Source organism: Lissotriton helveticus, chromosome 10 (genome assembly GCF_964261635.1).
Source record: "Lissotriton helveticus chromosome 10, aLisHel1.1, whole genome shotgun sequence".
NCBI classification, from domain to species: domain Eukaryota; kingdom Metazoa; phylum Chordata; class Amphibia; order Caudata; family Salamandridae; genus Lissotriton; species Lissotriton helveticus.
This window is the reverse complement of record NC_136071.1, coordinates 617233536-617245459: the sequence shown is the minus strand read 5'-3', so window position 1 is coordinate 617245459 and position 11924 is coordinate 617233536. Positions and strand designations below refer to the sequence as shown.

At 52.1% G+C, this 11924-nt stretch overlaps 1 pseudogene; it reads left to right on the top strand.

Annotated features, from left to right (window-relative positions):
* The first annotated feature begins 734 nt into the window (after positions 1-734).
* Positions 735-1844, top strand: LOC144786488 (28S ribosomal RNA; annotated as a pseudogene).
* The last annotated feature ends 10080 nt before the right edge of the window (positions 1845-11924 follow it).

Below are 11924 nucleotides of genomic sequence, written 5' to 3'. Positions count from 1 at the left end.
CGGGGCCCCTGAGGACCCCGGGGAGGTTGGCCTTCTCATCCCAGGCTCCGTCCTTGGTCCTGCCGCGTGGTAGGGTGCCCGGGATGGTGTCGGGCAGGCCCGGGGAGGTTTACCCTGCGGCTCTGGGCCTGGGAGCCCCGGCTGGGGCCGGCGGCCCCATTGGGACCTGTGTCGGGTGCTGCGGCCATGGGCCCCGTCCCCCGGCCTGCTGCTCCACCGAGGGCCCAGGACAGGGGTCCATCGGTCCCGTGCAAGCCTTCCCTCCTTGTCAAGGTGTCCGTGGGCCCCAGGTCGGAGGGCCCTTCGGGTCCCCCCCTTTCAGCCTCCGTGGCTGGGCCCAACTGGGGGCCTGGGTCTCCAGTCCCCCATGCCACGGCGCGCACTCACTCTTTCGTTGGGACACAGAGTGACCAGATGGCTTCCCTTGCGTGCCCGGCCATCTGGTTGCACCTTTCTCCTCAGCCATCTGGTCGCACCAATCCCCTCAGCCATCTGGTCACACCGATCCCCTCGGCCATCGCACCCAATGCTTTCCTATGGGGTGACCAGATGGCCGAGCTTCCCTGGAAGTCCCGATGAGGTGCCATTTGCCTCCCCGATCTCAACGAGGGCTCCAGGAGGTTGTGTACTTTTGCCCCTTGGGTCCCCTCTGTCACCTCGTGTGCCCGGATCACACCAAGCACCAGGGGTCTGCGGCGATGTCGGTTACCCACCCGGCCCGTCTTGAAACACGGACCAAGGAGTCTAACACGTGCGCGAGTCGGAGGGCCGAACGAAACCCTGTGGCGCAATGAAGGTGAGGGCCGGCGTGCACCAGCTGAGGTGGGATCCCACCGCGCTTTCAGCATTGGGCACACCACCGGCCCTTCTAGCCCGCTCTGTCAGGGAGGTGGAGCATAAGAGTGCGTGATAGGACCCGAAAGATGGTGAACTATGCCTGGGCAGGGCGAAGCCAGAAAAAACTCTGGTAGAGGTCCGTAGCGGTTCTGACGTGCAAATTGGTTGTCCGACCTGGGTATAGGGACGAAAGACTAATCGAACCATCTAGTAGCTGGTTCCCTCTGAAGTTTCCGTCAGGATAGCTGGCGCTCAGAACCCCCAGTTTTATCTGGTAAAGCGAATGATTAGAGGTCTTGGGGCCGAAGCGATCTCAACCTATTCTCAAACTTTAAAGAGGTAAGAATCCCAGCTCGCTGGCATGGAATGCGAGTGCCTAGTGGGCCATTTTGGTAAGCAGAACTGGTGCTGCGGGATGAACCGAACGCCGGGTTAAGATGCCGACGCTCATCAGACCCCTGAAAAGATGTTGTTTGATATAGACAGCAGGACGGAGGCCATAGAAGTCGGAATCCGCTAAGGAGTGTGTAACAACTCACCTGCGGAATCAACTAGCCCTGAAAATGGATGGCGCTGGAGCGTCAGGCCCATACCTGGCCGTCGCCGGTGCTGAGAGCCGCGGGGGCTAAGCTGCGACGAGTAGGAGGGCCGCTGCGGTAAGCACTGAAGCCAGGGAGGCGGGCCCGGGTGGAGCCGCCGCAGGTGCAGATCTTGGTGGTAGTAGCAAATATTCAAACGAGAACTTTGAAGGCCGAAGTGGAGAAAGGTTCCATGTGAACAGCAGTTGAACATGGGTCAGTCGGTCCTAAGAGATGGGCGAGCACCGTTCGGAAGGGACGGGCGATGGCCACCATTGCCCTCAGCTGATCGAAAGGGAGTCGGTGTGTTGGACTTGGCCCTTCTGGCAGGTTCACCCCTAAACCTTTAGCTTTGGTATGTGACTTGGTGTTAGTTAATTTTGGCTTCTGCGCACTTTCACTGTGTCCCAGTGTAAAGAGCGTGTGCACTCTGAGTGCATGTTGTGAGATAGGCCTGCCCTCCCATAAGAATGCATGGGGAATGTATGTGTCCATGTTCGTTCCTGATGTGTGGGGAGTGCAGGGTCGAGTTTGGTATGTGCGGACTCGTTAGAGTAAATGCTGCGCGATGATGTGTGCGGCGTTAATGTGTCTAGTGTGGAAGTGCCACTTCTAGAAGTTCGCCTGTCTGTGTAATAAAGGTAAAATGACTATCTGGCTTGTGATTGGCTGGAGCTGGCTGGTGTGCCTGGCTCCAGGAAGTCAGGATGGATGGTGAGTGAAGAGATCTGCATATTGATGTGAGGGAGGGGTGCACCTGGGACCTGAATAGGGCTGGGCTTTCCCTACACAATGCTGGCTCCACCCCCTGTGGTGCGACTGATGACCCTAGCCTGACTAGTGAATGGGGAGAGGGGATGAGCAAAACAGAGTGCTCCAAAACCAGCTGCGACTGGTTTTTCCCTTAACCCTGCATCCCAGACAAAGGATTTATGTGTATTAGAAGGGGCTGTGACCCCTGGCAAAATGTTCTTCTTCCTGATCCTAACTTGAGGGGGGCCTGCTGCTGCTGCTGGGTGCCAGGAGGAACCACCACTCGGTGCTGCCTCCCTGCCTGGAGGGCCCTGTGAGCTGGCCCCTGGGCCCAGCCTTTGCCCCCCCCTGCCTTCCTAAAGACTTTGCCTGGACTTGTGACTTATTTTCCCAAAGCGCGTGGGAAGCGCTTGATTTCTCCTCCAGGGGAGCGCTGTTATTTTCAACTGCAGTCCGGAGCTGCAATCACCTTTTCAAGGGATTCCCCGGTGTGGGGATCTCCCTTTGCCGATTTTCGGCGCGGGTGCCCACCCCGAGTTATGGAAGGGTATGCTCAGATGTGAGTCCCTTGCTCACTGCACCACCAGGATTCAAGCAAGCCGGGCCGAAGACGGCTGTAATGCCAGAAACCGGTCCCCGGAAGCTTGTTTCCTTTCCAGTGAAGAATTGGCTTGGTAGTTTGGTCTGCCCTGTTCCCATAATGCACTGGGCCAGGGTCAGACTAATTTGCATGTAGCCAGGTTCTGAACTGGGATGGTGCAGTGAGCTAAAAAACGGTGATGGATCAAGCCCTGATCTTTTGACTGGGTAGGAGTGTTCTGCTTAATTCAGATGCTCTGTCCATCACCACCCCCTTTATGAATGGCTATGGTTCAGAAGCTGGGACTGGGCCCAGGGCTCATGCTACGTCCCAGGGTCCCAGGCTGCAGGAGTCCCCCCATCCTAGAAGCCGGACGAGGGTCCAGGCGCTGGTGACGGGGGTCCGCCGGTGCCCGGGGAGGCTTTCCCTGGCCTGGTTAGGGTTCGGAAGCTGGGACCGGGCCCTGGGCTCGTGCTGCATCCCAGGGTCCCAGTCTGCGGGAGCCCCACATCCTGGAAGCCAGCCGAAGGTCCAGGCACTGGTGAAGGGGGTCCGCGGGGCCCCGGCGAGGCTCTCCCCAGCTTGGCTAGGATTTGGAAGTTGGGACCAGGCTTGGAGCTCGTGCTGCATCCCAGGGTCCCAGGCTGCTGGAGCCTCCCATCCTGGAAGCCAGCCGAGGGTCCGGGGACTGGTGACAGGGTCCGCCGCGGCCCGGGGAGGCTCTCCCTGGGCCTGGCTAGAGTATGGTACCTGAGACCAGGCCCGGGGCTCGTGCTCCGTCCGGCGGGCCCTGGGGTGCTGGAGTCCCCCGTCCTGCAAACCAGCCGAGGGTGCAGGTGCTGGGGACGGGATTCCACTGGGGCCCAGGGAGGCTCTCTCCTGCCTGGCTGCTTTCAGAAGCAGGGACTGGGCCGGGGAGCAGGAGTGGATAGCTTTATCCGCTACGTTGGTAGTGCGGAGTTTTCTGCCCACCCCTAGTTGACGGTACATAATGATAATGTGAATCAGAGGCTGACTGGCCTATAGGAAATACGGATGATGTCAGGCTGGCCACCACTTGTGACAGGACAGTGGGGCCCGGGTAGAGTCATTCACATATTAATTATGTATGAGATCTGATAAAGTTGAGTCTGTCCTGACCTCACTTGCCTTTAAGAGGTGTTTGCCTCACTGGTGACGGGGTCCACCAGGGCCCGGGGAGGCTCTCCCCAGCCTGGCTAGGGTTCAGAAGCTGGGACCGGGCGCAGGGCTTGTGCTGTGTCCCAGGTTCCCAGGCTGTGGGAGCCCCGTCCTGGAAGATGGCCGAGGGTCTGGGCGCTGGGGACCGGGGGTCTGCTGGGGCCCTGGAAAGCTCTCCCCGGCCTGGCTAGGGTTTGGAAGCTGGGACCGGGCCCGGGGCTTCTGCTGCATCCCAGGGTCGCAGGCTGCAGCTGCCCCCCATCCTGGAAGCCAGCCGAGGTTCTGGGCGCTGGTGACGGGGGTTCGCCGGGGCCCGGGGAGGCTTTCTCCGGCCTGGCTAGGGTTCGGAAGCTGGGACCGGGCCCGGGGCTCGTGCTGCATCCCAGGGTCCCAGGCTGCAGGAGCCCCCCGTCCTGGAAGCCAGCCGAGGTTCCGGGCACTGTTGACGGGGGTCTTCCGGGGCGCGGGGAGGCTCTCCCTGGCCTGGCTAGGGTTCAGAAGCTGGGACCGGGGCCCAGGGCTTGTGCTGCGTCCCAGCGTCCCAGGGTCCCAGGCTGCGGGAGACCCCCATCCTGAAAACCGGCCGAGGGTCCGGGCACTGGTGACGGTGTCTGCCGGGGCCCGGGGAGGCTTTTCCCAGCCTGGCTAGGGTTTGGAAGCTGGGCCCGGGGCTCGTGCTGCGTCCCAGGCTGCGGGAGCCATCCGTCTGGGAAGCCAGCCGAGGTTCCGGGCACTGTTGACGGGGGTCCGCTGGGGCATGGGGAGGCTCTCCCCGGCCTGGCTAGGGTTCAGAAGCTGAGACCGGGCCCAGGGCTTGTGCTGCGTCCCAGGGTCCCAGGGTCCCAGGCTGCAGGAGCCCTCCATCCTGGAAACCGGCTGAGGGTCCGGGCGCTGGTGATGGTGTCCGCCGGCGCCCGGGGAGGCTTTTCCCGGCCTGGCTAGGGTTCAGAAGCTGGGACCGGGCCCGGGGCGCCTGCTGCGTCCCAGGGTCCCAGGCTGCGGGAGCCTCCCATCCTGGAAGCCAGCCAAGGAACGGGCGCTGGTGACAGGGGTCCGCCGTGGCCCGGGGAGGCTCTCCCTGGGCCTGGCTAGAGTAGGGAACCTGGGACTGGGCCCGGGGCTCATGCTCCATCTAGCGGGCCTTGCAGTGCGGGAGCCTCCGTCCTGCAAACCAGCCGAGGGTCCAGGCGCTGGGGACGGGGTTCCACTGGGGCCCAGGGAGGCTCTCTCCTGCCTGGCTGCTTTCAGAAGCAGGGACTGGGGCGGGGAGCAGGGGTGGCTGGCTTTCTCCGCTACACTGGCAGTGCGGAGTTTTCTGCCCACCCCTAGTTGACGATACATAATGATAATGTGAATCAGAGGCTGACTGGCCTATAGGAAATACGGATGATGTCAGGCTGGCCACCACTTGTGACAGGACAGTGGGGCCCGGGTAGAGTCATTCACATATTAATTATGTATGAGATCTGATAAAGTTGAGTCTGTAGTGGCCTCACCTGCCTTTAAGAGGTGTTGGCCTCATTGGTAAATGAAAATCCCTTCATTTTCTTTGGAGAATTTTCGGAGGTATGAGGATACACCATAGGCGACAGAACGCTTCACAATAGCACTCTAACATTAAACAAGCATTTGCAGTGCAATAAGTCTTTCATTACTGAAAGTTTGAGCTATTGGCATTGCATTATTTGCGACACCAATAGCGCACACCTTCAGTAATGAGAGACCTATTGCATTGCAAATGCTTGTTTTACATAGTAACCAGACGTATTTTGTCTGTATTGTCATTGGCCAAGGAGCAGTACATCATTGGTGGGGTTTCTTGGTCCCACTGGGCCTCTCTTGTGTATTCAGATTATAAATCAAACCAGGATGCTTTTTGGAATCAAAGCAGACTATGGGAGTGAAATTTTAACACCCCAATGCTCGGTGTCTGTTTGTCAAAGATAGCCACTCGGGGTAGCAGAGCATTTATTTTGGCACTGAAACAAAGCAATGTCATCCATTTTAGGAGTAGAAACGTTCTTAGAAAAGAGCAGTCCTGTAAAATACAGTTTCTCTCACGGGCAGCAAATGTGTATGATTTGAAAACAAATGTTGAAACTTTCGAACATTGTAGCAAAAGTTCTCTATATATTTTATTCTGGTACCCCATATATCCACATCTTCAAGGGCTGCTCAATGGACATGAAGCCACATGTTCATAAGACGAAAGAAGCTTCCTCTCCCCTCTTCTTTTGATCCTTGAATAAGCTCCCCAGCTTGAGGAAAAATGTCCTTCTGGATAGCATTGGATACCCACTCTACTTGTGGAGCGTTTTTCTTACCCTTGAGTAGTCTTGAGAGTCAGAAATTACCGATGGACCAAGAACACCACTTCTCAGTCCATTCCCAGACAAAGAGTAATTCAACTACATGAGTCTTCTTGATATTTCCTTTTTCCAGCAGCAGCACTCCGACAGTGTGAAATCCAGTCCAATGTAAACACCCTGCTGGCCTCAAGCAAATAAAGAGGACACATGTTTTTTAACAACCCTCAAGAAAGTGCTCCCCATAGCTTTTGATGTAACATTATGTTGACTATAAATAATCAACTTGATAAATCCCAGTTGCTCTTCTCCTTTTCTGCACTCAGGATCCTCACCTGAACCATCACAAGCCTGGACGTTGAATACATAAAAACCTGCAGGCAAAGAGCAGTGATCAGATGAGCCACGAGCAAAGGACCAAGAAAGTGAATATCAATGTAGGTGGTCAAGTACTCATCAAAGGCGGACATCCAAGAGGAAAGTTGCAAATCCATTTTGAAATCCAACTATTGAAGCAGTCCACGGTATAAGGAATAATCATCGCAGCTATCTAAGAAGACAGGGTCATCACACAAGACGTGTACTGAGTAAAATAGACAAAAGGAGCCCCACACTGGAAAAAGGAAACACTGGAACTTTAACAAGACGACAATAAAGTTGAAACTTGTCCATCTTCCCTTGCTCCCTACTCTCTCATCTGATAGGGATACCAGAGCATCAACAAGACCAGAAAACCGACTGTCAGACACGTGTGGATACCCCTCGTCTAGTGTGGCGGTGAGGGCGGTGACACCTCAGACATCAACCAAGCCAAGAGGAGGCCTCAACAGAAATGGTAAACACCTGTTGAGGGGTAAATCAGACCTCTCAACCAGGCTCTAAGGGGCAGATTTATGATAACTGGCGCATCCCCAGGGATGCGCCAGTTATCTTGCGCCGCTGCTCCGCCACCCATGGTGCGCCGCATTGTAAATGCGGCGCACTATGGGGCAAAAACGGCACAGATGCGTGACGCATCTGTGCCGTAAAGGTGGCGCATTGCTGGAGTTGCGTCGCAAGCGCGACGCAGCTCCAGCAAGGCTCGGGGGTGCCCCATCTTCACAATGCTGCGTCAAGACCTACGCCTGCTTCAAGCAGGCGCAGGGTTTTGACGCAGCATTGGCCTGAAAGTGACTGAGTGAAATCTTATAGATTTCACTCAGCCACTTTTAGGAGGCGTTCCTGCGCAGGAACACCCCCCCCCCCTGCGCAGGAACGCCTCCTTATGGCGCAGGGCTTTACAACGTGACGCATCTCCTAGATGCGTCACGTTGTAAATAGGGCGCATTGTTTGCACCACCGTTGCGTCAAATAAAGTGACGCAATTGCGGCGCAAAGAGGCGCAAGGGCCTCATAAATCTGCCCCTAAGACTTTGCCACCTAACAATAGTAACACGCAACAACCTCTGGCTCCCACTGGCCCACTGATCACCCTACTGGACTATTATGATCGGGAAGGGTGAAATATGTCATAGTAGTGCTGTTACGTAGGAACAACCTTTGTGCTGTTCTGTACACACACACCTGCTCGCTCACTCTCTCTCTGACTCTCCCTCACCTTCCTCTCATGCTGGATGCTAGGCAAGAAGAGCTCGGTCAATGGAGTTTCAAATAGCAGGATGTAAACACTCTCTGGTTGCCCTGCATTCTGAATCTGAGCTCCAGGTCTGGTACCCAACAGGGTTGCTGGAATCTGAGGTTGCAGAGAAATAAACAAATATGGGTGTGAGGGGTGGAGGGGTTTGGATATAGGCAGCCCATCTTTTTGGCATTACATTTTCATTGGGAACTGGTGGATTCTGTCTCTGGCCTGGGTGCAGTATTTCTCAGTACCAGAGCAAGAGGACAAATAAAAGATTATTCAGCATTGCATTATAATCGTTAGCCAAGTAATATGCATGTTTTATTGTAAGCGCACAGACCCATTACCGTAGTTCATCAAAGACTACATCATCAAAAGAGTATACTTCAAGCAGACCCCGGTACCATGACATTTCAGTGGACCGTACCAGGGCTATTTTAAAAGGCCAACCACGGGTTTATAGAGCTATTATTTAATTTCATGAACCCTTCACCGGATAATTAACTTTTGAATGAACTGTATTTCTGTTTCAGCGACGCGCTGCTCAGGGCCTCGAGTTCTTTGACAGGCCCCAAGTTTCAGGTCAGTGAGGAGTCGACGCGGGCATTAAAAAAATGGCGGGCAACTGCGCGCGAGGGTTCCAACCCCTTTGTTTTCAGTCCAACCCACTGTTTTCCTTCGCACACACGCGGTTGCTTCTTCAATGCAATTCTTTTTTTAATGACACAAAATAACCTTTCCCTGCCTTTAGGATGCGAAAAAAATCCTCTTTGTAAGATTCACGTGTCCAAAGGATATACGGTAAGGCCTTTGTCCTGTCAAGCATTTCTCGGATTTCAAGCTCACGATCTCGCAGACCGAAAATCATTTTTGAACGCGGCCCATTGTGCTCTTAGTCCGAGGACTAAGGGTGAAGTCACAGAAGGTTAAAGGCTTGCAAATGAGTATTCTTGGAAGTAATTAGATGAATAATGTGAAGGAAACATATTTTAAAGCAACCTTCCAGCCTTATGAGTGCTTAAGTCATTGTAAAAGCAATTTTATAATTGCCATAACACCTCCAACATGAACAGGCAAATCTGCAAAAGAAAGCATGAAACATTTTAATCATTTAATGTATCATATTGAATAATAGGGGATGGTAAATAGCCCAATTTGCAATTTTTGAATGCACACTCCCCAGGGGCAGGCGGACCGAATAAAAGAAAGGGAACATAGAAAACGGGGAGGGGCGGTGGTTGAGGGAACAGAAAAAAAAAGCGAGAGAGCGATTGGTTTGGACCCAGATGTATCAGTAAATTCATCTATTAAATTAAAAGAGAAATAATGCCACTCTGTGGTTGGGGAGGCTTGCTACTGAAAATGTGCCCCCACGTTCACGCCACACCCTATGTTTATCCTGTAGGGGAAGCGTATTTTTATTACATTAACAGCCATCACAACCTCTTCTTTACTGCTGTGTGCAGCCCACTCGTGGAGCAAGTATGCAAACATTCAAGATATGGTGACCCCTAATTCTACAGGGTGGAAGGAGGGGGTCGCTACGGGGCCCTGATGTCCATCCCTGCTAGCTTTTTCATGGCGTTTGAACCGGCATGAGAAGGCTAGCGGGGATGGATATCATTATCTTACCAGCAGTGCCTAACAGGCACCGCCACCATTCTGGCTGATGCAGGTGGTCCATTTGGAGGTTGGATTTTATCCGACTGTCGGGACTGTGGCAGTCGGATTTTCTGACCACCAACGATCAGACCGCCGTCTTAATGTGGCGGTCTGCTCGGCCCTCAGAATTGCGGGCGGACCACCACCGACGGGCTGACGGTAGCGGTCCTCCCGCCATTGTAATAAGCCCCTTATTTATGAGAGCCATTATCAAAAATGGGATGACTCAAAATGGTCCTGGACTTGGGTACAATTCGTTATGAAAGACAGTGGTCCTAGACCCTAATTTAAAGTAGATGCAAACAAAACTTACAATCCTAATTTCCTCGGTTTTTTGAGTTCCCACATAAATTGCTCATGATATTTAAATATAAACATAAAATAGAAAATTGCAACAACCAAGAACAAAACCGATTTAGAAAACAATGGAGTTTTAATTTCCACAGTCTTGAAGCAGTAAATTATAATTCATTTACTTATAGACACATGTGGTACATAGGGGAGGTTACTCCAGAGAACGTGCAGGAAAGTGGTGATCAAGTGATGACAGAAGTAATTGAAAAAAGGCAATTTTCTATTTTATGTTTATATTTAAATATCATGAGCGATTTATGTGGGAGCCAAGGAAAATAGGATTGTACGTTTGTTTGAATCTACTTTAAATTAGGGTCTAGGACCTTATTTATGAGAGCCCTGCATCACTTTTGCACTATATAAAGTGGTGCATGCGTGACATAGTGCTCTCAAAAGGATTTATGAAGCCACCCAAAGCCACCCTGCATAGAAAATGTTTTTTTTTCTCTTTCCATGTGTTCTGTATTCTGCAGCACACATAAAAAGAGGAAAACGCCTCTTATTATTGTTTTTGTACTGGAAGGTGCCCCTTTCTGCACAAAAAACAATCTTGCCTTCAATGGAGGCGCCCTTGCACCATGGTGCAAGGGTGTCTACGTTGGCGCTAGGCTGCAGAAACGGCACCGGCACAGGCAAAAAAAACAGGAATGCACCGTATTGGTTAAATATGGTGCATTCCAATTCTTTCCGTTTGGCGTAGGGCAGCACAGCAAGCTTCCTGGCTGTGCTGCCCTACACCAAAATGCCATAATTGAGGCCCTTAGTTGCTAGAACTATGGGGCTTATTTGTGGGATTTTATAAAGATTTATGAAGGCATGCAAATCCACCCTGCGTGGCTTTGAGTGGCCTCATTAATCATGAGTAAGGCGATGCAGTGCAAATAGCTGAGTCACCTTCCTATGCGTCCAGGAGACGTTCCATGGGTGTAGCAGTGGGGTTTCCTATGCAACACCCATGGAATTTGATACTGCCCCAGGTTTACAAAGTGATGCAAACCTGGGGAAGTGCCAAATTCATACACCTCCCGAGGTGAGGCGTAATAAGGAGCAAAGGTGCCTACATTGGCACTAAGCTGCCAAAACTGCGCCAGCACAGGCAGAAAGGACAGGAATGCACCGTATTGCTTAAATACAATGCATTTCTGCCCTTTCACTTTAGCATAGGGCAGCCCAGCAAGGTGCCTTGCTGCGCTGCTCTATGCCAATATGCCATAAATGAAACCCTACTTTTTCAAGATCACTTGACTTGACCTTTACTGTCCTCCTTTTCTTTAAAGACCTATGATGTGGGGCTAGGCATCACAGTAATTTCTAGACACAACTACTGCAGCAGAAAGTACAAATGTACTCTAGCGAGGGTAAAATCGCTTCAGTCGAAAAAGTTTTTGGATTGGGCAGATCACTTCACTGGACCCTGTACTGGTTCCCAGTAAAGTATCTGATATATTACATCCTAGGTACTTGATATTATGCATCAGTGTCTTCATAAAGAGGTATCTAGCTAAAATTCATCATCAGATGTCCAGTTGTGACCTCTACAGGACATCTTAATTAAAGGTGCTTACCCCTAAATATATTCTGAACTCCTGTTGCAGTTGTCTCTTTTCAGTTCACTCCTTTCTTACAATTATCAGGCTTGCGCCCTGTGAGAAGTTGGCCTGGTATATGATGTTCACTATTCTAGTGAACACCTTGCACCAGTCCAAACAACCCTTATGGTGATGGTTGTAAGTCAACCTTATAGACCAGCTATCCTAGTGGTAGCGTGGACAGAACAGTCTTAGGCTAAAAGACTCTTGAGGGCGTGTAAAGCCATCTGTTTTACCATATGTAACCCCTTGAATATCAAATGAAAGGACACCACACAGGATATATATAAAACATATATGTATTTATTTACTAACACACTCCTCTGAACTCTTTATGAGATCAGAGGCCAAAGCACATAACAAGTTACTTAATCAGAATACTTTAAATCGCACTATTTACAGTTAGGCCCTAGGTGCGAAGCAAACCATATATTAAGAAAGTGGTATAAGTACCACGTCACGAGA